Consider the following 27,332-nt stretch of genomic DNA (forward strand, 5'->3'; position numbering starts at 1 on the left):
CTTAGAAGCAGGAACACTCATGGTCATGCTACTAGCCAAGATATAGCCATACCCATGATGTTCTTACCTGAAAAGAACAACAACAAAAAACCAACCACAACACAGCCAAACAAAAAATAGATGTGCACACTAGTTTGATTACATAACCACATTCGAGTGGTACATTAATTAACCAAAAAGGAAACGAAATCTTAAGGGAAAAAAGACATGCTTTTATTTCTACCAGGAGGTATAATTGTCACTTGACCACACAAGATTATAAGAAAAAGAAGTGGTCAGGAGTACTCTGAAACAAGCTTCTTTATTGTACATTGTGTAAGCAATTGCAAAGTAGCTTAGATACCAAAGGCTTTTGGAAAAGAATTCTAGAGCAAAAGCAAATTATAAATGCTGCTGACTGGGTTTTGGACATCTCAAAACTTTATAATCAGATTTGATTTATTTATGCAGAAAGTAGCATGCTTAAGAGATACATATTTTCATTACTCACAGGACATAATACAGCAGCAAATATTCAACCACCCCTAGAGTGCTGATGATGCTCTTAGTCATACACACATTTTTTACAGTACAAATTGTCAGTACTTCTTTAAGGTACTCCAGGAAATTAAAGCGTCTTTGAGTTCCACATCAGAGCATGGAGTTTCTAAGGCAACAAAATAAAAGTAAGATATTTCAGAAATCATTAGTTCAGCAAAACTGATCCAGGTACTTTAAAAAAAGGAGTTCATTACAGCAGAGGGAAGTCAAGAAGAACCTTTACTCAAGCTGGAAAGCCATGCTCACTTATCTAATTTTCAGCTTACCATAAAGCAATGGAGATTTTTAAGAAGCAGCTTATAGCCAGGCTATAAACATAGACACATTTGAACACTTGTACACTCTATCAAGTTTGAAAAGTAATTTCAAACTTGATAGAGTGTACAAGTATATCTGAGGACCACTGCATCCCTATAGTACTAGCAATCTGGATAATATATTCTTCAAAAATCAGCAATAGATTATAACGTTTTTTTCCTTTCAGAATCAGAGGATGCTGCTGGATGTTCACCTTCACCTTGGCTGCTTTCCATTAGCATTCTCCTCCTGAACCAAGAGATTCCTTTCAAATTATTTGATTGTGGATGCATTTTCTGTGAAGCCTTCAAAATAGCACCTGCCTTAACTTCAGACAAATTTTACAGAGGATGAGATTATCTCCAAGTTTTGCTTATCCGTGAATGCTTTGATCACACTGATTGAGTTGATGACTTTGGACCTAGAAGTTTGTTACTCATCATATAAGACAGAGACTTCTTACTCAAATCTAAGAGGAGGTTACCTGGAGGTCAGCAGAGCCCTGAAAAGGACACAGCTTATGTCTGCCCAGCACCTACTTCAGCTTCTTTCCATCCATCAGGATCTAACACAGCAGGAAGCTCAGCCCACTGGCCAAGTCAAAACTCCTCCCAAACACAAAGCCTAAGCAAGAATCACCAGGAGCATGACTTCCTTATCAGCACGCAATTCCACAGTGGAGGTTTTTCTCCCAGGCTGCAGGAGGCGGCCAATAAAGGACCACCGTAATCAGCTGCCTAACAAAGGCTCAGCTGGAGAGTCCCCAGATTTTTCCTTCATGATCACCCATTACATAGTTTCACTTGGCTGCTCCTTCAGCTTCTGCCAAGCTCGTACCATCAGCATCTTCATCTCCTCTTCAGAGCTCATCCAGGAGCAAATGGTTCTCTCATCCCTGCCTTACACTTTCTTTTAGAAAAAAAGAGAAACAAAAGCCCCATGTTTTAACTCCCCTGGTTCTTCTCTCTTGTTACAGCTGCCTTCCTTAACTGTACAAGATTCATGGACTCCTACCAAGCTTTTTAATTATCACCCTCTTTCCTACCCTATAGGTCTTTCACAGCCTATTCATGTGGCAAAATTGCACAGTCTACTCTGAGCCTGTGGCATGTGCAAGGGGATGCAAGCCGGGAATCTGCTCTTCCTCTGAAAAATCTGGGTTTAGGTCATAGACAAAAAGAAACCATAGCTGGCTGTTTTTAAAATACAGCAGGTAAAGCTACAAGTCATAAAAACCACTGGCTATAGTGGGCAATATGGCAGCTAGACTGCATGCATCTCCAAGCATGTTAGGAGAGAGAGAATATTTAGTTGTGGGTAGTATCTGCCAAACCCTACTCTCCTTCAGGTGTCTATCAGGAGCAGCACAGTTTCAGCCAATTTTGTCTTGGACAGAAGAATAGATCAGCAGTGCTGCTGAATCTCAAACTGCCCCAGGAGCTTGTTTTGGTTTTGCCCTGGATTGGCCAAGATGCAAGGAGACTTCCAGACACAAAGACAGGAATCCACCAGGAAGGATCTCTTCAGCTCATAGCTTTCACTACCTGTTTGCATAACATTTCTACTGCTGAGAATGGAAGAAACCATGGGTGATCAGAAATCCTGCCATAATGAGGCATCTCCACAGAAGCCAGTGGGATGGTACCAGAATTAAATTATCGCAGAATTTAACTCACTGACATGTTTCTATGTGCCTTTCTGGCTACCATAACCAAACTCTTGCTCTGTTTTCTAGAGATTGTTGTCACTGGATTTTACAAAAACTTAAAAAAGATAAAATAAAAACCATACCCTGGTTGCAATTTCTGCACCAGAAACCCTTTATGATAAGTTGTAGTGATGTCTTTTTTTACTTTAAGAAGAGATTTTTAAGAAGAAATTTTATAAGTCATAATTAGGGTGATATGTACTCCCTAGATGCTTTAAAGTTTCCAGAACTAATTCTGTTTCAGCTAACATTAAATACTCAAAGGCTTCCCATGAAAAAGCACTTGGTATTACAAGGAAAAAAAAAAAAAAGAAAAAAGCAACAACAAAAAACAAAACACAACACTTGAAAGAAGAAAGCAGGAAACAAAGAAACACAAGAAACAAGCTGGCTTAATGTCTTGATTCCAGGTTTGCTTGTTTGCTTTTGTGGAAATAAACACTTCAAGCTAAAATGAGGCTTCAGTAACAGCCCTCTGTATCTGCAATCCTTCACCCCTTTGGAGATGATTGCAACCTACCACCTCTTCCATCACTGCCTGACCTTGAGCTTGGGTCCCCTGAACAGATTGCTGACTGCCTGACGAAAGGATGAAATGTGGCAGGGGAACCAGGGCAAGGACCGCTGCCTGAGAAATGCCTGCTCACCAGCGACCTGGAACAATCGCTGCACAGGCAGGTGCATGTCAGGATTTGCAACGAGATAATAAAAACAAGCTGGAAAATTGTCCTAAGCTTTTGTGTACACGTTGCAAAGCTTTTGTTCATCCCGGGGTAAAAGCTGTGGGTCTGTTTCTCATTCCAAAGGAATTAGCAGTCTTACTTCTCCAGTTTGCTCTGCCAGGACACAACCGGCGTAGGAAACGGCACAGACCTACCTGCTCAAACGTCCCTGAAGAAGTTCCTCTGCAGATTGGCAGGCTCGTTTCCCAGGAACACCCACTGAGTATCTGCTTACCCTGTCACAGGGTCAGGAAAACAGCAGTATGAAATGTCAGACAGAGCTTGTCAGGGCTCGTCGGCTTGGGAAGGGTTTCACTAATTCTCTTGGGCATCAACACCGCACCTGGTAGAGGCTAGTTTAAGTGGTGGAAGCATCAGCAGGGAGAAGGGGAGACAAGGCATTTGCCATCATTATTGCCTGAAGAAAATTCTCCTAATAGCTGACACTTTCACAGCTTGGCTGTGGGGAAGACACCAGATTTCTTATTGACAGAAGTAAGTAGGAAAGCTGTATTAAGAGGAAACCCACACAGAAATATTAGGAGAGACATGTGTGTCTCATGAAGAGCACAACCTCCCAAAATGCCATCTTTGCAGGAGTCAGTTGGCTCAAAGTGATCATCTGATGTCAGTTTAGTCTACATTTGGTTCTCCCTGGACACATTTCCATAACATCACAAGGCAGCTGGCACTAATTGGCACCTTGGTCAGTCAGGAAAGAAGCAGTGAATAGGGATGTGAGGAAGCAGGGCAGTCTCCAGCTGGGAGGAAGCCAGTGCTGTTTTATCCCAGTCAAGGAGCAGGTCCACTGGATTTAATTGGACTCTACATTTTAGACAATACTTGATCAAAAAAATAAAAATATAAAATGCAGAGGCTGATTTCTAGTACTACCTGTACTGACATGGTATTCAAGCTTAACTTTTAAAACATCAGAGAGTAACACTGCTGATTTACCCACCACGGATAAATGTCCTTTGTGAAGCACAAGGAAGGCAGCTAATTAGAAAGCCAAGAAATGATTCCTGCTATGGAAATACTTTTTTTTTTTTTTTTTTTTTTTAGTATTACCAAAATGACAAGAAGCTACATAACTAAGGAAAGGCACCCGATTTGAACATAGCCTTCAGTTTTATTTTTCCAAGAAGCAAGAAGTTATTAATATCATATGAAGGCTAAAAAGAGATTTGAAAATAAGGGTTTAAAGTAGACCGTGCTCTCTCTGCTATGGTAAGCCAAGTCACGGTACAGGTACAGGAGCCAAAGGGCAGAAAATTAGAAAGCAGTATGGGTGTATTTTAGGAAGAAATTAGCCTGACATTCAGGAAAGCAAAGAAGGAGCTATGGCTCCACCAAACACTGATCACTCGCCCTATAACACTGGTCTCTGCGTATTGTAAAGTTCTCTTTCTCACGTCTCAGACTACATCCTGCATCACTTATTACTTAATGAATCCCTGAGGGGTTTAGATATTTAATATTGCAACATGAGAAGAAGTCTTAGACACAAAAAATTAAAGCAATAGTGCCTAGGCTTTAACTGAAGAATTAATCACAACGGGCCAGATTCCCTCTGGAAGCAGAGCTCTGCTCAGTGCATGAGGAAAAGGGGCAACACCTCCAAATTCAACAGAAAGCTCAGCCCAAGCCTGGCAAGAGCAGAAGCAGTCCAGGGAGCGCTCTGATTTATGCCGTTGGCCCAAATTCCTGCAAGGCCACCGTGGGCAGAGGATCAATCATGCCCACGCCATTCCCTGACTCACAGCAACAAAGCAGAAGTGAGAAATGGATCCAGGAGTTTGCTAGAAGAAATTTCCAGGCTAGCAGGAGATTTACCACCACCAGTCACTTGTAACTGGAACCTTGCCCGTGATCTACATGAGGAGGGAGCTGGCCTCTGTGTTGGACAGAGATATAGCTGTGTTGGCAAGTGCTCCTAGAGCAGACACAGCAGCGGAGTGGCTTTGCTGGTAGGCTTTGCCTTGGTTCTGCTGGTGGAACGAGCCAAACTGACAGCAAGGGGCCACTTCGGGGGCTTCTGCCAACAACAAAATGTCGATACATAGAAAGAGAGAAAAAAAAAAAAAAAAAAAAAAGAAAACTTGCCTCCTTATATACTGTTTTTGTCCATGTTAGAACAGCTCTAAACAGCACAAGTGGGCAAGAGCTTGGTGGGCAATGCAAGTCTGTCCCTGAGGACATGTCCCACACTGCCTTGGTAAGAGCTGAACCTTCACATGGCCTCTTGGGACTGCAAGAGTGGGGCTTGAGAGGACATGAAGGGGTCACAATGATGGCTTTCTGTGTGAAGAGGGGTACACCTGCCTGGGGCATTGCCAGTGAGAGCTCCCATGTTCTGGGCAGCTTCAGATTTGGCAGGTGTAGGTTCACAGTCAAGATACAAATGATATCACTATCTGATTTTCTTCAGCTTCCTGAAGAAGTACACATTTAAAACAGCATCACAATGAGGGCCTATCACACCATGGTTCATCTGAAATTGTTATCTCTAAAGCGTATGTCACAATGTCAGGGTGGAAATAAATTTAGCAGCGCTTCACTGTCAGCAGAACAGGGCACCACCGAAGAATAAAAGCAGATAAGAGAATACTTACCGGGAGGGAGTAGTGGAAGTGTTGTAATAGCAGCATGCAAAGCTTTGGGAATGGTAAGTTTGCCTGGCATGCCCATAGGACAACGTGGCAACACACGAGGCAAGGGGCATCTCCACACATCATGGTTGTTAGCTTGAGGACCTTAACTCCACAAGGTGCATTGGGCTATCTTCGACTATAAAGATAGTCATCAATAATTATAGGAGATGAGCAGGCACCGCCTGTTTCTCTTAAGCCCCACAGTGGGCTGGATCTCAGATCAGTTTCCATCAGTCAAACCAGCATCAGATGACATTTTTGATTTACACCATCTGTTACAGAGAGCCCAATCTGCCTCTCCAGCTCTAAAAGCATAATGACAAAACCTAAAGTTCAAAGCCTTTTTAATGGGAGCGTATGAAAGAAAGCAGTAGTCAAATTTCATCAAAGCATCCGGCAGAGCAGAGATTTCACTCCTGCCTGTGGACGCAAGCAAATAATACTGCCCACATTTCATTAATAACTACCAGCTGCCCACCACCACCAGGTCACACTACCCAGGACATCCCCACAGCATCAGGCAGCTGCTCCATCTACTGGATTAAACCCTCAGCTAAAGCAGCTTGGCTCTACCCACACATTCTGAACATAGGCCTTGGTGTCAGTCAATGAATCACAGCTATGAATAATATTAAGTAAGCCCCGGGGAGGTCATGAGTACTACAGAGGTCTCAGCGTTGTGGGCAAGCTTAGTCATTAGAAAGGGGAATAAGGAGGAAAAATGGTAAGGCCACGAGCAGGCTGGCTGGCCGCCAGTTATTCTCGGTTCAGTCGGGCACTTGAAAGTTAATTTGGGAAATAATGTGACTGAAGTCAAACTGCAAGCGAAGTTCCTTAAAACACAAACAAATTAGCATCGATGCGACTGTTTCTAGGTTTCTAGGGTACGCAGAATGTCAAGTGACTGATGATCCTTGCAACAAAGGAAATCAGTATTTGCTGAAACAGGCAGGCACTTCATGGATTTGTGCTTTTGACAGAGCTGAGTGCTAGCACCTTCGGTCTTCCACATTGATAGACACAGTAACCCAGAAGGGAAAAGGTGTTTTTTTTTCCCCACCCCTGTATTTCTCTGCACCTTGTGCAGTCATTTTTACAAGAGCAAACTAAAGGCTATCAGGGTGAAATAGGATTATTTTTTTTCCACTCATTTTGTGCAGCTCTAAATGGCTGCACAAAAAAGTAGAATAAAATGCTTTAGGCTTAGCTTAATAAAAAGTTCCATGATGAGATGGACAGAGTCCTTTATTTAAAATGACCCTCATACTTGGGTACAGGGTGGAATAATTCAGATGATATGCTGTGTGTGCGATTTCATTTGTGTCTTTTCCTCCCAGGACAGATCACATTTCTTCCTGTAAAACCTCAAAAACCCAATGTGATAGGAACAGAGGTTGGGACACGGCAGACTAATAATGAAAGTGCCGTCAGAGTAAAATGCATCTGAGTCATAACTTCATCAGCTGAGGCAAACTCTTCTATCAAAAAGTTTATGTAGATCACGCTAATGTGTACAAAGGTTACTGAGTCAGTATCACCGTTATGAAAACAAGCTTATTGAGGAGGAAAGATCTTGTTTTGGGAACAGATCGACAGATTTGCGTGTTATTCCCTGTTGTGATGGAAAGGCTTTGTGTGATGCTAGGTTAGCTGTCATTTCCCCATCTGAGATGGTTATTGTATTTTAAGTACAATGCCAGTATCACAGCAAGATCACTTAGCATCCTGACACAGAAGGTTCTGCATAAACGTAAAGTATATTTATTCTTAAATGATTTACAGCACTGACAAACAAAACTATAATCTTTATCCACTATGATACTTTTTATACCATGGGAGATGTCACTAGAAGGAATCCTCAGAACATGAAAGGGAAAAAAAAAGAAAAAGAAAAAAAAAGATGGCCTTCCTAAAAACTACTCTAAGTGGAATTATCTTTTGGATCCTAGATGCCCCTTTTTTTCCTTTTCATCTGCTACTTTTCCTCTTTGGTGGGACACAGATCCTATCCTCCTTTATGCTATTTGGGTCAGAAGCTGGCTCCTAAACATAGGAGTAGGTCTTTCCTCACAAGTATCTTCTCTGGTGATTTGAGAACACGAGCTCACCAGCCGCAGGGGATCCTGTGCTGGCCATGTCACTACTCTCATTCCTAACTCCTGAATCATGGTGGGAGCAATGAGATTAGCCAAACGGACCAGAGATGATTCATACAGCTCCTGTACCTGCAGGGGCACATACCCATGCAGCATTTTCCCTAACCCTTGTCCTTCTGCTCCCTTTTTCCCTCTTGTTTTTAAGATTTCCTTAATTGTGTCTGATCCAAGCAGACTGCAAGTGCTGACCCTCCACGTGTGTTTGCGGGTCTCTGGGCTGTCTCACAACACATTATAATCGCTGACTAAGAACCTTGCAGAAGCACATCTTTTTCCTTGCTAGGGAAAAACTCCTCCCTATCTGAACAGTGAGTAGTTTGGGGCACTACTCAGCCACAAATCCAAGTCAAGCCAAGCAGATTTTACTCCTACTACCTCAATGAGTGACAGAAATGTCTATCAGAAGATATTTGAGAGGCAGCTATTTCAAAACACAAAGGTTACACGTGCACAGAGCTTTTTTGACATAAATAAAATGTCATTACAGTCCTTTGCTCCATGCAATGATAAATATCACTCAAGATTATTAACTTTGCTGTATTGCCATCGGTATAGGAGAAAATCCAGGGCGTTTCCATGTAAAACATGATGCACTGCCAGCGTCCTGCAGCCAGGGATTGCTTTGTTTCTGCTGGATTTCATAATTAAAGTAAGGAGAAGATAAAGGACTTTCCTTTGAGGCTTGCAAGCTCCTAATGAGCGTTGCAGAGAGAGATAGAGTCTGCTGCCTTTCTTGAACAAACAGTCTCTGTCTGTGCAATGTGTACACAGCTCAGTGAATTTACTGAGAGTGAGCTGGGAATACATCACACTGCTTCCCACCCAGTGCACTAACTCCTCAAACTGAAGCCCACCCTACCACACAGTAATTTAGGAAGAAGAGCCAGGCCAACGTGCTGCAGTTATAAGAAAGGCATTTTCACTTACTGTAGGTGAAGATAATATTGCTCACTGAGAGCAACTTTAAAAAAGAAAACGAAAACACTGCCAAACATAAGCCAGAAAGCTCCCAAACCCTCATAGCACAGGCAGAATGAGGGCAAGCTACCCTGACTCTCGCTCCTTCCTTGACCTAGGAGAAATTAATCTTTATGCCCAATACATCATTGAGCTCCTTGCTGAGAGGGCTGCCAAAGGTGCCGGTAGTGCTGATCACTGCATGATATGGATGTCTAACCATCTAGAAGAGCTCTCAGCACTTTGTGCTAGCAGAGGAGACAGCTGGGCACATGGTTAGTGCTGTGAAGTGCAATCCTGAGGTGCAGGAGCCCAGTGAGCTGCATTTTGGACACTGAGCATGAGCAGACCAAGGGTGGGTGCAGTCCCAGGGCCAGGCTCGTGAGCTTGTATCAGGGAGCAGGCTGGGATGTTCTCTGCAGACAGGTATTTTGTGCCCATTTAACCACACCTTGTTTACACTTGCACACGTCAGTAAACATCTGTTCCCTCTGCCATTAACATTCAAGACAACGTTGTGAAACCAATGCATCTGGGCACCTAAGGACGTGTTATCTGAGTTACCGTCTCCAAAGATGCTACAGGTTATGCAACCTGTGCTCTCATTATCACCATCTTAAAGCATTTGCTTATGTCTCCTGTCTTACCACAGCTCTCCTTGAAATGTTATCAACATTGAGAAAACACCACTGTGCGTGGCACAACCCTCACGATCTCAGGTGGGGACAGTGGAGTAGAACAGTGCACACACAGGCTGCTATTTCTTAGGCTGGGGTTTAAAAATAATTAATGCTGAACCTGTGCCCAGTAAAGTCTGTTCCAGATTAGACACACTCACACATTTATCAGAAGGACATGGTGCACACAGTATCAAATTCTTACACATTATTCTTACACATATAGCTGGACCCAGAAGCATCCATCCAGGTGGTACAGATAAACAATAATTGATCTACCAGAGCCTGCTGAAAAGTGGGTGATGCACTGACATGTTTTCAAGAAACCTGAACTGACAGAAAGTAATTATAGTCTCGGGTGGTTGTAACATTTTTGATCTGGTTTAAGGAATATCTTTGAGTATTTCCAGTGACAGCAGAGGAAATGATGACCTGCTGAGGTACAGACATAGCTCTTCTAGCAAAGCAGATCTAGGTATAAGCACGGGTATCTGATGCTTCTTCCCAGTTACTGGCTTGCAACCCTCCCTGATTCACCACAAAACCTCCCAGCCCCAAGGACTGGTTTACAGAAAATAGTTCCCACTAGTTTAACTACAGTCCGTTATTAAACTGATTCAGTTAATCCTTCAGAGACTCCTTTGGGGACACAGCTAAATTCATTTATAGCAGTTATGGCTTAGAGCAATTTACCTTTCAGTTGGTAAGTTAATTGTGATATCAATTTATAACTTAACTTGATAGTTTATTAGCTTGAAACTAAGACATCAGCTATCAGTCAACGTACTGTGTTTCCAATTGTGCTTTCAGGTGATGTTTTCAACAACTGATTATGGTTGTCAGTTAAAATATTTGTGCAGGTCAGCCCCAAATCCCCTGTCCCAATTACATGCTCTTTGCTTTCAAGCATTGAGCAACACACAAGCGAATGACCCACCTGTCCTTTGGGAACAAACGGGTAGCACAAACAGGGCTCAGCCCATTTTTAAACAACAGGTCAACAGGCAGGAAACATGTTGAGGAGTCAGAGAGGAATGGTGTCAGTGAAACATTTGACTTACAGGCTTTCCTTCCAGCGCACAGCTCCTCAGAGACCCCCAGCTTTAGTTAGGGCATTAGCAAGCACTGGGTTTCACGTGCATACTTTTTACTATGCTCATCCCAGCCACTAATTAGGGCCTTATCTGTGTGGTGCAACTATCCCCTAGGACAAGGCTATTAGCTGCTCTTAGGATACACAGACAGGCTCATGTTTTCAAAAGCTTGGAGCGGGCAACACTGAAAATGTATGGAAACAAAAGAGGTTCAACCAGGAGCAAGTTCTGATGTTACAGTAATTGTCCCAAGTGGGCTTTTCTCCTGACCAGCACCTTCAGATCAATTAGGTGTGAAAACTAAATATATCAGTAGAATTAAGTTAATAACATTAATGAAGTATTTGTTCATATTTCTGGGGTGGGAAAGGAACAGCAGGGAGAAAAGTCTGTATGCCATCATCCCAAAAATAGGAGGCATTGAACAGCCCTGCTTGCTTTCATCAGATGAAGACCTGCTGCAGACTCAGCAGGTGAAGCACTGGCAGCCCATTTTGGGGGTCAGGTGCCCCAGGCCATGCAGACACCACTAGGCCCAGGCTGCTGCAGGGCAGTGGGATCACCGCTTACACCCCACAGCTGCAGCTAGGACACAGGGCAAGGAGCCAAGCAGCTCTTGGAGCACCTTCGTCTTACAGCCCTGTTCCTCCCTAGTTCATGCAGGAAGCAAGGACAAGGTGATTAAAGCAGACAGAGACAGGGCAGGGCTGCAGAGCACAGCACTGCACCATGCACTGAAGTCCTCACTTTTGTTTTGGCTTCATTTCTTCTCAGAGCTGAAGTTAGCTTCTCTTTTCTTTGGGTTGACATCTTCCCAGTGTTTTTTGGACAGCCTGTGTCATCTGAGCAGAGGCCATCAGCTTCACTGGTGGTTTTTGCCTTCCAGAGCATTAGCACTGCTTGACATGGCAGTTTCAAGAGAGCAACTGATATGAACCTATTACTTTTTTAAAAAAAATAAAGCTTTCACTATGCTGCTCAATAGCAATAAGTTGTCTATAAAATAGGAAGAGATCCTTATCATCTACCCACAAAATGCCCGCCTGTGTTTCTTCTTCTTTATCTGGTTCAAGGCAGGAAGGAAGGAACTGGCTGGACAAAACCCACTCCTTTCTCAGGCCAGCTACTCCCACATGGCACTCAACATCTCTACACAGTCATGTTCACTGTAATGCTGAAGGCCTGAGGGATGGTCCCATTCCCATCCGTATTGACCATCAAATGCCTCTCAAAGTCAATCCAGACAAAGAAGCAAGCCACCCTTCTTCAAACTCATCTGGCAGCTTTTCAGTGGGAGCATGTGAGATGTCTCAAGGCTGGGGCTGGACTTGTTTCCAAGCTTTGCAACCATTTCTTTCACCCATGACTTGTCAGAGTATAAATACTCAAACAATCCCCACAAATGAGCCTCCACACTCTTGCCCTCTAATTATATCCACAGCGTTCCCTTTTGCATCCAAACCCTCCCACATCCTTAAGCAAACACGCTGACACCCAGGCAAGCCTTACACAGCACTGTGGAGAAATCCCTCCCCATGCTGAGCTTCTCTTCTGCGGCCAAAGTCTGCTGGGCACGCCTCAGTGCTACAACCCCACTCACAGCTGGCTAATATTAGGGCTATGTACTCTGCTGGTACAAAATTATTAAGCCAGTGGCAGATGAACCTCAGCTTTGTTGTCTCTATCACACCCTTTGCCCACCCTGTGGAGGCTGCTGTCACCAGCCATGCACCACTGTGCTAGTTTTTCTGAGACAGGGAGCATCTCAGCTCCTTCCCACCCACTGTACTTACATGAGCAATGTAACCCAAATAAACTGGGTGGATAAGAACGGAGGGAGAAGAGGTGATCCTGATGCAAGGTGCTTGGGCACACTTACATAGTAAAAAGCAAGCAACTCTGTGCTGAACTCGATGGTGCAAACCACTTTAAGACAGAACAGGAGGAAGGAGAAAGGGCATTTCTCTCCATGCAAATGGGCTGGTACAAGAGCTGTTTGCAAGGACTTTGTGTGCTAGTCCCCAGAGGAAAGCCAACAAGCAGGGCTAGTAAGACTCTCAGTGGTTTTCCACTGGAGACAGACAACGTTTTTGCTGAAACACTGTCAGAGCATCTGACCAGCTTTGAGCAATTCTTGCAGCCTAGTCCATGAGACTAGGATTTACAGAGTCTTATCTTTACCTTTTGAACAAATAGCAAGAGGCAGCCCCTGAGCAGTTCGGTATCCTGCAGGGCTGCTTGGTACCCACATTTGTTAGGTACAAAGAATACAAAGCATCAGGGAAAGCAGCAAGCAGCAAAAACTGCTTCCTGAGGCTCCAAAATGGAGACAAAACAACTGACACTGCTGGAAGGGTATTTCACACTGGGGGGCAGCAGGGCTGGAGGGTGCAGGTAATGCTGAGATGTGTGGGGCAAGGCACAGGACACAGTGTGGTGCTTTGAGCTGTGCTCTGAGGGCATTGTCCACCATAGTACCCTATTAGCAGCACCATGGGATTACCAAAACACCATTTCAGGCCCAGTGGCCTTACACGCAATGATTGGTTTCTGTCATGAAGAGAGGTGGCCTTGGTTTCCAACCCTATAAAAAAAAATAATAATGACCACTAATAATCCAAAACCAGCACGTGTGATGGGTTTTCCAGTTCAGAAGATCTTAGTTTACTGTATTAAAGATTCAAACTAAGTGCAAACAAAGGGAAAATGACTATTATAGTTACAGCCTCATGAGCTCGCAGGAGGCTTGGTTCGAGGTCTGTTTTCCTCTGTCAAAGAAGTTGCTGCCTTTAACCCAAAGAAGAAAAAAACCATTATTCCTTACCCAAAGAAAGTCTCAGCTGCCACCCAGTGGAATTAGCAATCTCTGCATTATACCAGTGGCTCCTATTGCTACCTCCTCACTCCTCCCAGGCTACAAAGTTTTACTGCCCAGCAGTAAGGCTTGGCTTGTTTGCAGTACCGCTTACCTAGAGATCATTGAGCACAATGAAGTCTCACCGCTTCCATTTGTCACGGGGGAAACTGAGGCACAAGAGCCAAATGGTCTCCCCAGTCACACAGCAGGCCAGGAACAGAGCTAAGGCTACACCACGCCTCTCCCTAATGGATATCCTAAACACTACATCAGAGTTTGAAGCAGAGGGGACACTGCAGAGCAAGGGGTTACACAGTGGGGTTTGGAAATGGGGTTAAGGTTGTCACTTAACTTAGGCCACTAGTTGAGCAATTTATCTTTGTGGTCTTCTACATTTTCTTGTAAGTAAAACAAGCAAGCAGTCTGGTTTAAGAGATGCCTGCAGGGATGTTGCCAGCTGTCACCAGTTATTTTTCACTCTAGGAGAGCGTGCTCCATTACTGCAAGAAAGATTTTGACATATGGTAGGCTCTAGAGGGGAAAGACAGAGCTGTCTGTACAGCTGGCAGTGCAATTCTCTGCAATAAGTGAGGAGCCAGGAAGTCTGAGGTACGAAGAGTGACGAGGAAGTGCTAGATAGAGGCATGCACAGCCCTAACCAAAATGTGAGCAGGAGCTGTCCTCACACCAGGCTTTGACCACTTTATGTGCGATGGGAACATGACCTACATTTCAGGTGTTACAGGGGGCCTCAAATCCCACAACACCTCCTCTGTCTACACACAGCACAAACTTTAAGCCTCTGTGAGCCTTTCCAGTGAAGGAAAATTAGAATAGCTGGAATATTTCCTCCCCATCCTACGCAAGTGCATTTCTGAGCTGCAGCCCTGTGTATAGCAGGGACAAGACCCAGTAAGCGCCACGCATGGGGATGGGTGGAAGGATCCTAGAAATTGGCAGTGGCAGCATGAGGGACATTTATTCCCAAAAACAGTGTGTATGCATGCACATGCATATCTATGTTGCTTGGAAGATGAAGAATGCCAGATTCACGGGAGACCCAGATTCTGACAAAGGCAGCTCTCAGCTATTTGCAAAGCTTGACCTCCTCTGACCTAAAGTACAATGGCAGATATATATAAGCAGGTTATTTCTCAGAAGAGGAACACTTTGTGCCTTCTGCTATCCTCCTAAACAGCACTCGGCAAACAATCATCATCAGTAAGAAGTACATAGCTTTTCTAGAAGCCTACGCCCTCCTTGAATAGCTGGGTTTGAAAGGTGCATGTCCAAAGCCTCACCAGATCGCTCAGCACAAAGCGCAGCAACCTTTGGGATTTTAGGGATTCAAGGGAGAATGCCCAGCAGCCAGCAGTTCAGGCTACTCCAGGTCAAATGGGAGCTTTGTCTTTCAAGCCACTTGCTAGTTTGCTGAGCCTTTATTCCCTTTAAAAGAAAAGATGCAGTGGATACTGAACAGGAGATGAACACATGCACTCAGCTGTTTGTGAAGGCCCCCTGTTTTTTGGTTGGGTGGTGGTTTTTTTTTTTGTTTGTTTGGTTTTGTTTGTTTGTTTTGTTTGCCAAAAAAAAAAAGAAAAAAAAATTTCACTCTGCTATTGAAATTTCACAACACTGGAAGCCCACTTCAAACCAAAAGCCAACAGTGACCCAGAACCACAGAGTAATCCCAGATGCAGCACAATTCTCATTTTGAGGGCATCATCAAGTTACCCCCCAAATCTCCCCTGTTAGACTTACCAAATTGAAACAATTTCAGAGGAGGGTTATCAAGCTTTATATTTTAAGGATGGAAGTGACCTACTTAGCTTCTCATCTTACCTATGGAAGAAAAGGCACTTTCTGCTGCTGTGTGAGAGGATTTTAAAACAGTTTCCATAGAAAACCTCCCTGAATAGTGTTTACTGCAGCAGCAAGCCTCCCCTGGCATTATCTACTTAACCTCATGCACTGCTGCATCAAATCCACAACTAGTGCAAATCATCATTTGATCAACTGCAGTAGTCAGGGGCTAAAGGACGTTGATTAGCAAGGAGAAAAAGATCTGCCATTAGAAATCCAGATAGTCTCACACAGCCAGATCTAGGCACTGACAATTCCAAGCAGAACAACTACATGAAAGTCCCAGGATCACTGGAGGAAAAAAAGAAATGTGTAAACAGAAGCCTTATTTACCAGGCTAATTTTGTTATTAAATCAGTTGCTCTGGATGCACAGAAAATTAAATCTGAAGGATGTATTTTGCCAGGCAATTGCATCATGATGGACACCACAACCAGGAACACAGGCTGCCAAATCTTACATCTAGAGCCATATAAGACAGAGCTAGGCTTATTCTCTTTCTAAGCAGGCCTTGATGGGTTAGATACTGTCATACTCTGAATAAGCAGTCGCAGCAGACCGTATGTACATAGTGCTATCTGCCTCTCCCTTGGGAGCGTGCATCTTTGGCTATCCAGCTGTACTTCCATGTGCAATTTCTCCCAGAGCCTATGGCATGACTTTTGTACCTCTCAGTGTCCAAAGTGCACTGATATGCTCACATGTCAAAGCTTTGCATACTGACATTGATGTTGCCTTGGCTTTCCTGGCATGCTTGGCCTCCTTGTTTGTTTGTTTGTTTTGGAGTCCTTCTCCATCCCCAAGCTGCTGTGTGGGGCACTGAATTGTGTTAAGGGCACCCACTTTAAGAGCTTTTCTTTAGGACCCTGTGGACTGTCCTGCTCCATGCAGCAAATAGCACACACTACACAGGCCTCAGGGAACCCTCTCCATCAATCCTGCTGCTCATGTCTGCATCCTGACAAGCTCCTTACCCTGGTGCTCGTTGAGCGTCCACCAAACACAGCCATTCCGAACCAAAAAAGTTCAAGGTTAATGAACAGAAGGAGAGTGGGGTTCCCAAAATAACATCCTGTAACATAGTTATGAAGTGAAATTACTTGAAGTCTCAGGCAATTACAACTTCAGAGTGCTGCTACCAGAAAGTTCAGCTATGCACCAACATTACACTCTTATTTCTCTTCTGCATTACCCACATTATAATGTGAATACAACTACAGGTCTTCCCTAGGACTTTTTCCTTTCTCTCGAGGAAAATATGTATTAATATACATGTACATTGTCAGTCACTTCATGATTTAAACATCTATTTTGTTTTACATGCCATGAGAGACAAGGTTTTTTATTTTCAACATTTTTCTCATGATCTACAAACACGTCAAGACGACAAAAGAAAGTTCATGTACCTTAGTATTCCATTCAGCTGTTCCTAGCACTAGCTATACACACTGATATTTGAATGAAAGTTATAGGTAATGTTGGTAAAAGATTTTGTAAGTGTATTTAAGACAACCAAATAGTCACACGTAATATGCTCTTCAAGTAATAGCTTAGCTTCAAACAAGATACTTCAAGTGTTTCACTGTCTCCGTGACAATTACCCCATTGGGAACATCCGCTCTTCCCCACTGATTAGATGGGAATTTGAGGCATCTAGCTTTTCTCCTCTCCAATATCTTCTTGTTAGGCATGCAAAATATGCAGCTTAATACGTCCAGTATGAGTCCAGCTTCTCTGCAGTCAGAGGAAGCACACATGGGTTGGAAAATGCATCTCGGCTTTGCCAATGCACAAGAGACCCAGCTGTGCTGCTTCAGAGACTGCAACAGCAGGCGTCCCATGGAGGCTGGCTGCTGGGTACAGACCGTGTCACTGTGGACATGATATATGAGGAATTTAATTCTGAGTGGAGCCTTGTTCAAAAGACATCTGGACAGAAGTCTGTGAGGATTTGCCTGCCCCTCCTTCTATTTTTAACCTGCTAGTCAGTGGGGAACAACAAATGAGAGCATTTCAAATGCAAGAGACAGCTGGGAAAGGATTTAGAAAACTCAGTAGTAGGTACCAGGAAATGATAGTTGGTGTTTGTTCACAATATTTTGTTTAGTACAGAAGAGTCATTCTAAGATAAAGAAAAACAGAGTTACTCTTTGGAAGCTTTTATTCCAGATAATGCTTCAGTCCTTTGAAGTTATGATATCTTGGCCATGAAGAAGGATTGCTTTGTATTAGAGCCAGTACAACGCGATGGTTTCTGCCTCAAAGAACTTATGCCTAATGAGTCATTAGCCTATTGAACAGACAGGCTGAAAACAAGAGTGCCGGAATAGGGAATTATTTGTTTTGCTGTTGAAAATGAGTGTAGTAATCAAATATCCAGCCAAAATTAGCAGCAGCTCCAGCTCTCAAGCCTGTGTGAAGGTTTCTGGTAAGGTTAAGAAAGCTGATTCTAAAGAAAGGCTTGGTTCAACAACTAGAGCAGGGTGGCTTGTTTCTGGAGCCTAGGGGTATTCCTCACACTTCAGAGGAAGAATTCTTCCCTGTAGTGTTCTGCCCTCCTTGTAAAGCACCTGTACTCTGGTTCGCTTCCTTGTAGACAAGATCATCATTCCTTCACCTGCCTCCTCCACTTTGGGTGATTTGAGGCTTTAAAACACACAGATTCCAGCACACAGGGATTACAGCTGTCACTGACTTCTCTGCCTGCAGAGAGGTAGGAGCAGTCTTCTCAAACTACATCTCCTTTTTGCTCACCTTTGCATCATCTTGCAGCAGTCTCACTCACCAGAGGTTGTAAACCTCTCTGTTAGTCACTCAGTTCAACATTGCTCTTCGTTGTTATTCAAATAAATTTAGCAATGAAGCTGTAGTCCTCATCAGTGTAAAAGCACAGTCTCTGCAAACATTTTCTCATGGTTATAACTTGTCACCTAAACTCAGTTATTGCCTGGGTATGTGAGGCTTTGGAGTGCAGCAAAAAATCAACATACAATCATGATCTATTGGAAAGCCTGATGAATGCTTACAAGATACCTCTTACAGGTAGCCAAAATAATGTCACATTTACAAGATGGAAAGAGCAGAAACGAGAAGGATGACTTCATTGGTTGCTTCAAGCAACACGATCACTTCTCTTGCGACTCACACTACATTCACAGCCAATTAAAGCTACCACAGAGAGATTCCTTTCAAATGTTACCAGTCTAAGCTAATAAAGAGCAAACGACAGAACTACAGAAACAGGCTTGCTGTTTGATGAACAGCAAGGATTTCTCAACCTTTTCTAATTTTTAGAACAGGCAAGTAGTAACAGTAGAACAGCTGGGACCACCGCAGTGATTCACTAAGTTTATAAATAAACTTCAATGCATAGACAGAGAAGCTCGTTTTCTTCCTGTGGCACCAAGTGGCATTGACCATTGCTTGACATCATTTACAGCTGTGTTTTTATCACTACCCAGGATATCTGTGCTGTTTTGCCAATGAAGCAGCAGCAAGACAGCAACGCAACACAGCAGTCAACAAAATTGCTCCTCTGAAAAGCCACTTACAGACATCTGAAACACTTGTTAACAAATAAGACTGAACCAGCTAAAGCATTTTGAATTTGGAAAGTCATATAGGATTTCATTCACTGAAATACCACTGACCCACCTCATTCAGGACCATGGGAAGGACAGAGAAAGTAAAAGTCAACTCAAACCTCAAGGTCTTGTAGGTAATTTTCAGTGCAAAGTGAGAGGCAGCCAAGGAACAAAATGGCTGGGACAGAGCTAATTGATTTTAGTTCCAGCCCAGTATTTAGAACCAAATTCTCTAGTTCTTCATTTAAAGTATAAAGGTTCTTCAGCATATGGGAAGGTTGGTGAAAAGTCAAATACACATGTACAACTGCCTACATATATTTGACTCAACTGTTTATATTTGAGACTCTGAAGAATCATTCCTTCAGCCATACAAGAAAACGCTCATCCTAAGCACATATTTTCCCTAGGAACAGCATTATGCTGATAAGAATGACATGGTGGACTCTTTCCAGATTGCCATACTGTAATTATTAGGGAATAATTGCAAACAAGAATGAAATGTAATCACAATATTGACTATATCACCTAATATGTTTCAAATTATACTCCTCAAACAGCTGCAATAATAATGTATTAGCTAGGAAGTAATTCAATATCATAAGAGTCCTCTGTTACAGGGAAAACTAGTAGGACAGCTATAATAAAAGTGAGAAAATAGAGCTCACAGAGCATAAGGTCCTGACTCTTTTGCACTCCGGAGATACCTCTCTGACTTTTTAAATGCAGCCATTTGTGCTGCTCAGTACCATTACCACCACCCCCACAGGAGCCACACCTTGAAAAAATCAGCTTAGTCCCATTCAGTTTTGGCACCACATTAATGTGTTTGAAATCATTAAGAACTAAGCAGAAAAGCAAGGAACAAGGAACTGAGCTGACAGAAATACCTGAAAACACCAAAAACAGTCAATCACAGGTTACCAGGACACAGATATTAAACTGAAGCAAGTGTTCACTATACCCAAAGCAGGTCTTTTGGGGTGCTCCTAAACCAGATGGGTTTTCCCACAAATACTCAAGGGACACAGCAGGACTGAAGACCCACGCTATCTTCCCAATGAAAACGTGGCAGCCCATCACATTTTTCTTTGAGGTAGGGATCAATCTGTGTACTCAAGCATGCACTTCTGACAAGACAAGGAGCTTTAGGGCAGACCAGAGTGTGAGACCATCACTAGTACTATGACTAGAGGGAGGACTCAAGAAAAAGCATTCTCAGAGGAGAATGCTTGCTCAGAGATTCTGAGCACAGAAAAACTGAGGGACAAGCTAGGATGGGAAATACATCCACTGAGTAAATAGATTTTTACAGCTAGGCAGTAATGGTGGTGCTTATTTTATGTGTTTAGTGAGCTGCTGTCCTGAAGAGGGGTGTCTGTCACATTCAGGAAGTCAGATCATAAATCAGACCTGGAATTCCTCACTCAAGTGACCAAAGCATGATCACTTATGTTTTTGTGCCAGACAGCCACATTAGGCTCAAAGCCCTCCAAACTAAGAAATGCAGGTTGCAATATTGTTATTTAGTAGGTTTTAGTAAAAGGCTGTCTGACGTGAATACGGAAGGCATTAATATTTACAGCTGACTGGGAGTAAGCTTTTTGCCAGTTAGTGTCATTCATCTACTGAACACCAAAAGCTTGTCTCTCAAGTCACTACAGCTCATCTTTCTCTCCTTTAAACTTTGCTGCCTGTCTTGCTGTGACCTATTTTCTAGGGAACATATACTCACCTAATGCTTGAAGATCAAATCAAAACTAGCTACGCTTCCTTTGAACAGAGATACATCCTTTGCATTTGAAGTACACTGTATCTGCCTCCTTCCTGGCACTTGCTTCTAAATGGAAACACTAAATCTGATGGGAAGCCTAACTAATCTGAGAATCAGTCATCCTTATTATCAAAAGTACTTCTGGATTACAGCAACAAAAGCTCATTATTTTCTCAAACTAGGCTGGGATACCTCTACAAGTAACTCAATTGAAACCTCTTATCCATAACACCGAAAAAAAAGCAGATGGGAATAGCTCTGCTATCTGACTTTGAATAAATTTGTACCTGGTTCTAACTGTGCGGATTTACTTGCTACTTCTAAAGCCCACTAGACCCTCACCAAGCACATTAACTTAATTGGTAAGTCAAACCCAGCTGGAAGAAATACCTTTGGGTCTCTTCCTACAACCAGCTCAGCACAAGACATGCTCAGCTCTGCTTCAGCACCTAGTTACTACTCAGTCTTTCCACACCTTAAGGAATTTCACAGGTGTTCACCTTCCTTGCCCAGCAGCAGCCCATGGCCTACCCAACATATATTCTCCTCTCTGTATATAGCCTGGGATTACCAAGAGCTCATTGCATTTAACAGAGCACATTTCCCTCACTGATAGTTGTGTCTGGCCTGTGCCTTAGCAGGCCTGTCTCCACTATCTCCCCTCAAATGCTAGAAATACTTTGCGTATGTTTTTTTCCTGGGCTTTATGCCCATAGAACTCCGGTTCCCCAAATACATGAAGTTATTTCAAAAATGCTCTCTCCCCAACAACAACAACAAAAAAAAGGCAGTGCATTACTACAGAGAGTCAGGGCAAGGCTAGATACTGCAGAAGGCTCCTTTAATGCCTTGTGTCATGGGCCATGAATCATTTCTAAAGCTCTTCTGGAGTTAATGGTCATCGTTCCGCTTGCTTCACTAGGAGCTGGATCAAGACCTTGGCTTTCATCCAAGAGCCCCTGCACTTTAAACGGCATAGCATTTATCTGCTGCAACTGGAAAAAGGCTGAGCTGACCCTGCAAAGATTTATAGCCAAGCTTCTGGGGAAAGAGGTAGGCACATTGATACAAGAGCAGTCACATTTTCTCCTTCTATCAGCTAGATATTTTTAAGCTCCAGAGGTTATTTTATACACCTAGATCTTTTGCAACTTTTGAAGCTGCATTTTTTTTTAATGTTTAAATTAGAAAGAAAAGGAAACAATGTTTTTTGTCTTTTTTTTTTTTTTATGGGGTTTTTCTTCTCTTTTGATTTAGTCAATTTTTATTTATATATACACATACATCTGTAAAAGCTAAAAGTGAGTTTGAGAAAAATCTTTAAAAGTACATTTAAAATATTTTTAAATTAACTTTTTTTTTTCAGTGCTAGAAGAAAAGTCAGAACTTTAGACTCTGTCAGCTTGAAAAGATGATATTCCTTTAAGAGAGCACATTGCCAGATCCCCAAATCATCTCTTTGTTTGTCCAGTGTCCAAAGAGACTTGGCCTCAATGAGAAGCATGCTGGATTTGATCAGCAACTAAGAAAGTCCTGAGAACAAGTTCCTTTTCCCCAACTGTTCCCCTTCATGCTTTTCTGCGCACATCATCTTAAGACAGACTGACCCAAGGGACTTGCTCTCCAAAAGTGATCATCAAGGTTACATGTCGTGTTTGTACAAAGCCGGATTCGCAGCTTCTGCCCTAGTGAAAATGCAGCATTGTGATCTGAAACAACTGCACGTGCTCTAGTGCTGATTTTTCACAGATTTCCTTCTACTCCACTACATGCACCTTAAGAAATGCTTTCTGTAAAAAATAATGATAATAAAAGGCTTTTTCTTCTTTTTGTATAATTTCAATGCATACCAGGTCACAGCTTGATAACCTGGAAGAATTTGATGTGATGACTTTAACATACAGCTACAGATGTCCACAGTATCCCTCTGCAAGACTGTCTTGAACTTTCCGTGCTTCAGCAACCAGCTTTCAAATGAATTATACAGATACTCATATTCAAAATATAGAGCATGGGGCAGAGGGCTGACTGTCAGGAGTGACAATTGACAGAGTGAAGTCACAGTTGCTGTGTTCTGCAGTTTTGCCTTGAGATAACCAAAAGCCCTTCTAACAACATGATCCTGTATTGCCAGGAGCTCAGAGTCCAGCTTATGAGTGAGAAACTCAAGTACTGCAGGTTCCTTTGCGTGGTCACTCCTGAAATGGAAGAAGTTTGATTCTGGAATAACAACTCAGTTTTAAAGCACAGGACTTCTCCAGAATAGAGTCATTTGTGTTCTGGGGGAAGGTGCAAGTCAGAGGAAAGAAGATAGCTGAAGGAAACTCAGCCTACCTTAATAATAACCAAACTCACTGCAGCAGAATAGCACTAAGGCCAGTCAACAGCCCCTCATGCAGCCAGGCCTGTGTCCCAGCTTTCAAAAGCACATTGCTGTTTGTACACCATTTTAGTCCAATACAAATACTTGTCTCTAAGCTGCTTTTGGAAAAGCAGATGTGCGCTCCTTAGTCACGTAGGTATTACAGAAGTTTCTACTCTGCTCATATTAATTAAGAGGAGAATAACACTCATTAGAGATCCTAATTAGTACTAGAGTTGGCAGAGAGTTGGTGTATCATAAACATACAATGTTTAATGAGTACGTGGCAGATGTTAGTCATCTCATTTAACACACAGCTGGCAGAGGTTCCTCTCACAACAGAGTAGGATGGTAAAAATGAACCAGCCACAGATATTGCTGTCCTTTGCAGAACCATTTCTGGGGCACTAGCTGACCCATTTCTTTTTTCCCTAGTTATCTGTTCCTAGAGGTTCACCTTGATCATTGTGGGCTAGCACAGCCCCACATATTGCCAAAGCTGCTGCATGTCTTTCAAAGATGAAGGCAAAGTTGTAAGAGGTTTTCTGGATGAAATAAAACAGATAAAACCCCACAGAGCCAGCCAAATGCCAGTAAGGAGCCACACATACAATTACTGCAGTACACAGTACAGCAGTCCCTATTCTCCCCAAATTTGGGGGAATTTATAGGGTCGTGCCCTGTTGTTGCCAGCAGTGTGGGAAACAACCACTGCAGACATCTCTATCAGATCATTAAGACTTCTCTATCAACAAATCACATATAAATGCCATCAATAAATTACTGCCAAGGAATAGCCCCATCAAGCAGCTGCTGCCTCTCTGGGAGAGCCTCACAGCTGTAGGTGGCTGTTGTGGTGGCCGAGCACCAGCAGCAAGCTGCACCCAGCCTCATGCTCAGCTGAAACTCATCCATCACTGCAAGTAGTTGCTTGACTCTTTAGCACTAACAGCATTACAAGACTACGATATTAAATATGAATAACTTACGCTGTTAAGCCACCACCTGCTAGAAATAGCAAGGATTTCAGTAATTTCATTGGAATATGAAAGTCTGGAAGTATTTTGCTTCAGGATGCGAATGTTTATTGCCATTTGCAGTGTTTTACTGCTTGGTAAGCTCCCCTAAATGGTTAGCTGCTCCTTCCATCAAAAACTCATTTTATTTTTCTTAAGTACTGCAGAGCTGTAGAAATTGCAAACAAGACATCTGCAACCTGGGCTTTATAAAAAGTCAGAAAATACATTTAAAAGAAATGGGGAAGCTTTCGGGGTGTATTTAGCCCAAAGGCTCATTTTAACAGTAGTTGAATGAGGGATTTTTTTTTTTTTTAAACAATTAATGAAAATTAAATACATTAGCACAAAGCCTTTGATAATCTTGCTTGTAGCACCATCTAGTCCCCTGAGTGCTTTTATCATCATCCATGAGATGCAGCTGCACTCACCTTGGAAATGTTGTTTGAGCAAGCATCAACAGCCCTGCATTAACATGGTAAACAGCTACAGTTCAACCTTGTGGAGGAAGAAAACAAGAGAAGTCATTGCTAAGCCTAACTTTTCATGTAGAGCTTTTCTTCATTTATCTGCTCTTTCTTTTCCTTTTCTCTTCACTTTAGATAGTTCTTGCAGGAGAACATGAACCAAAGTTGGTGGATTGTTGCCTGAAGTTGCCAAAGTTGCTAGTTAGCACTCCTGACTAAACATGTTTTAGTAAAGGCTAGATTGTTTATTCCCCTACCTCCTCTCTCCTGGCTACAAATGCATGCAGAGGCTCTGCACTGGCCTCTTCAGAAAGGCCTGCTAATTCACCCTCTGCTTTTGTAGTCTAGGCTCCCTAAAATTTTGTTGCAGAGGCAATGACTTCTTCAGTGACAATCAGGTGAAGAAGGCTTGCTTCAGGTTTACAGCAACCAGTTAATGTGTGAAAACAGCTTCTTCACACTAATACTTTTGTGCATAGTAACAAACAGGTTTAAAACATGCCATGCTCCCTTAGATGTGGCCAACACTTTCTGGGTTCAAAAAAACAAGCACTGTACAGAGAGCCCCCAGTACTTGCCAGTGCAACCAAGGACGGTAAAAGCAAGGAGAAAACCACTGTATCCCTCTCCAAATTCTAGATTTTACACTTGCATTCAGTTCTTTCCTCCAAATAAAATGCAATAATAATCCTGGACAAAAGAGAGAAAGCACTTTTTCCTTACACAGCAAAATAGCACAACTTAGTTTAATAGTGTATTTTGCAACACAGACGGTTTCCTGCCCTCCAATACTCGAGCCACGACAGAAATAACAGTGCTTCCAGCAATCTGAAAAGACCTAATGGTAAAGGAGAGCACTACATTTCACAGCAAGACAAGAGGGTTGAGAATAACGTCAATTTTCCTCTATTTCCCATTGGCTTTTACCTAGGGTGGAATGGCCATTACAGCTACAAAGCACATTTCCCCTGTCCCGGATGTGCTGGTTTGTGCATTTGCTCTCTGCAGATTTCTCACTCCAAGAGCAGCTGTGTCCTCGTAACCATGGAAACTGCTCGTGGCAAATTCCCTCAAAACACGAAAGTAGAAGGATAGAAAGGAACAAACATTTTAAGAAGGCTGTACATGAAGAGCAAGACAGCAGCTTATCTTCATAGAACATTCCCGGTGGCTTGGGGATCGTGTGAGAGAGAAAGCCATGGTTTCTTGAAGCTGGAGGGCTGGCTGCTCACCTTCCTAACTGGACAAAATAGAGGACTTCATCCAAGGTTGCTCTGTAGCACTACAGTTGTACTCTCTGAAGACTTGCACCTATGTAGAGTCAAAGCTTTTCTGAACTTCTGGGGGAATCAAAGGACTCAACACTGAATTTTCATGGTAGTGCAAGACAACCTTGTGCCATGCCTAGGACAGAAGTACATCGAATTTAAAGGAGTAACTTGGATCATCTTCAAAAGGAAAAAAATAAAGGCATGCACCTGTGTAAAACTGTAACAAAAAAAGCAAGTCACATCTGAGTAGACCTTGGTCCTCCTAGTTCAGGGTTCTTTCTCCAACTGGGCTTGTAAATAGGGAAGAGTAAATACCCTTCATGCAGCCCTTCCACCCTAATACTCCCTACCTGTAACTCCCCCATGTAACTCTTCAGGCTTTCTCCTGCTCCAGTACATCTTGACAGGAGAGGACCTGAACTGCACAGAGGAGGGTGAACCTTGGAGTTATACAATGGCTTTAAAAAAATTCTCTATTCTCTTTCCTAGAAGTAATAACGTTTAATCTTCTTTCCCATTACTACTGAGCACTGAGCTGTTGGAGCTATGTATTATAAACCCCCCAGTGTCACCCATAAGTGACAAAAATGATACCATAGCTCAATATTTTATACATGAGGCCAGGATTACTTTTATCCAGGAGTTACATTTACCTGCATTGAATTTCATCTTCTATTATTACTGTCTCAAATACAGCAGGTCCTTCTCTGTGCCTCAGTCTAACTCTGAGTCCCTCCAGATCACTTGGGTGAATACCACCAGACAGACCTGGACATTGGATAGTTTTTTGTTTTCTTTGTTTGTACACCTCAGCCTGCTCCATAATTAATTCAGACTTCAGGCTGATCATTTCCTGACTCACGGATTAAAAGAATAGAGAATTTCTCTGGTTTCCTCTACAGCTATTGGAAAAATAATTGTTTCTCCGCAGTAGCCTTGTACACATGGCTCTCAGATAACCCTACCAACTTTCTGGTGGAGTTTTTGTTAGGTAGCCTTGATTCCTCCTCCTCCCAGAGGTTTCACAGCTGCTGCTCAAGGCCAGCTCTGACACCGTGCAGCTGTGTGACCTTGGGCCTGACTGCTGGGAACAAAGCTGGGAGAAGTCTTGCTGAGAGCCCCTGCTCTTTCCCTTGGGAAATGCATCTCAGATGTTCTGTCAGTCCCCTCCTGAGCTGTGCTGTAGGTGTCCCTGTGCCCACCTTTGCTCCTCACCAGCCCAGACCCTGACCCAATGACTTGACTTCCCAGCCCCAGGCCTCATCACCACCATGGGCTTGCCTGACCAGCTGGACTCCTGCCTAGCCCAGGTCACTGCCACCCAACCTGCTCT

The 27,332-nt window shown here is 43.0% G+C and overlaps 1 long non-coding RNA gene across 1 annotated transcript in view; it reads right to left on the reverse strand.

The window, feature by feature from the left end:
* Positions 1–292: 292 nt before the first annotated feature.
* The window catches only part of LOC137850691 (uncharacterized), a 31,304-nt gene continuing 4,264 nt past the window's right edge, over positions 293–27,332 (reverse strand). Inside the window, exons 3-4 of the long non-coding RNA XR_011092748.1 lie at positions 3,423–3,503; positions 293–646 (exon numbers count right to left, since the gene is read on the reverse strand). This is a non-coding gene — a long non-coding RNA (uncharacterized lncRNA). The remainder of the gene's footprint in view (positions 647–3,422; positions 3,504–27,332) is intronic.

Source organism: Anas acuta, chromosome 2, assembly GCF_963932015.1.
Source record: "Anas acuta chromosome 2, bAnaAcu1.1, whole genome shotgun sequence".
Lineage (NCBI taxonomy): Eukaryota > Metazoa > Chordata > Aves > Anseriformes > Anatidae > Anas > Anas acuta.